The sequence below is a fragment of the Mus caroli genome, unplaced genomic scaffold (assembly GCF_978045245.1).
Source record: "Mus caroli unplaced genomic scaffold, Mus_caroli_1 scaffold_7, whole genome shotgun sequence".
NCBI classification, from domain to species: Eukaryota; Metazoa; Chordata; class Mammalia; order Rodentia; family Muridae; genus Mus; species Mus caroli.
In genome coordinates, this window is record NW_028227262.1 from 134195958 (window position 1) to 134197445 (window position 1488).

The 1488-nt window shown below is 34.7% G+C and overlaps 1 protein-coding gene across 6 annotated transcripts in view; it reads right to left on the bottom strand.

Moving 5' to 3' along the window:
- Positions 1 to 243: 243 nt before the first annotated feature.
- Foxp2 (forkhead box P2) overlaps positions 244 to 1488 on the bottom strand; it is a 543295-nt gene continuing 542050 nt past the window's right edge. For all 6 annotated transcript variants that reach the window (XM_085840817.1, XM_085840813.1, XM_085840818.1 and 3 more), the window contains one exon: positions 244 to 1488. This exon is cut by the window's right edge and continues 337 nt beyond it. The gene's annotated coding sequence lies outside the window, so the exon portion shown is untranslated.

The window sequence follows — 1488 nt, forward strand, 5'->3', positions numbered from 1 at the left end:
TGTCAAGAAAATCAGCATTCCAACAATTTGGCCTGCACAAGTCTTTGAAGGGAGTGTGTTAGTGTTCATATCCCGTATAAGCAGAGGCAGAATTATATGTAACTTTGGTTTGACTGAAAATAAATACCATGGGCTACACTTGCTATAATCTTTGCTTTCAGTGTAAAAACTCAGCTAGATCACTTTAAAATCAATAGGAAATTAATTTTTGGCTTTACTAGACCGTTTATGTTTGGTTCCTACTTTTTGTTTTTTGTTTTTTTTTTGTTTTTTGTTTTTTTTATTATAACTTAAGACTATAAAAAAATAGTACACAACAGAGATTAAGACCATACAAGACATGTACTTCTAACAACATGAACTCACCACCAAAAAGATGGGGAAAACAAAAACGCAATGTACTATATATATAACAATACGCAATCTGCATTTGCATCAAGAACATAATTGTTTTGGTCAGTGATCCACATTTGTTGCTTTCTAGAGTGTCATAACTTCCACTGCAGATTTTGTCCTCACCTCTGTCTTTAATGAAAGCAAATCTTCATTGCATTTAGATGGACTTTTGGCCTCAGAAGATTACTCTGTGACTGAATGAACTCTTAGTGGTGGGTTGTTTTTGTTTTTGTTTTGTCATATTCGTTTCTTTGTTTAGGGCTAAATGAAAAGATCCCAGAGGTCATCAGAAAACAGCAGGTAGTTCATGGAAAAGGTTCCTTTGTACTAATTGAAGTTACAGAAGGCTGACCAAAGCATGTGGCTGCTTCTGTCCTTGAGCTCTTGGCCATGGTTAGAGTTGGCTTTGGTTTGCAGCTGTAGCCTTTGACTGTGTTTGCAGGTAGACAAAGCTTTATCACAAGGAGGTAAAGAGTACAGTTGTAAGATCTATGCAGATATGCAAATGTTTCTATGGTGCTTGCACAGATAATGTTAGCTTAGGATTGCACTTTACATCTTTACACTAACAGCACAGACTGGAAGCCTAAGGTTTTAGATGGTTGCAACAGTCTAATTACTGTGTTTTGTAATAACTAACTTATGTCATTTACAGTTGGTGGCACCAACATAAAAAACTAATGTTCTGTTGTTTAAAAGTCAGCTAGATACAAGCAGTGACACTAATTTCTGATACTACTCCTGTGCAAATTAAAAACAATAGCAACAAGTTGAACTTGACCAGCAATTGTTTCTAACATTACGACTACTGAATGCTGGAAAATTCACATTAATGAAACTAACACTATTTTTGGCAGTATATGAGGCGCAGTTGCTTTCTATAGGACATGGATCCTCATACTCAGTCATTTCATGAACCCTTGAGAGCCACATTTTTTAAATGGGCAAAGCCATTATAGAAAGAACAGTTCTTTCTCTCTTTTCCCAAGAAAATCAGTTTTGTTTTTTGATTTTTGTTTTTGCCTTTAAAAAAAGAAAATAAGTAAAGAAAGTAAAATCAAACAAACAAACAAACAAAATAAGGACAGAAAG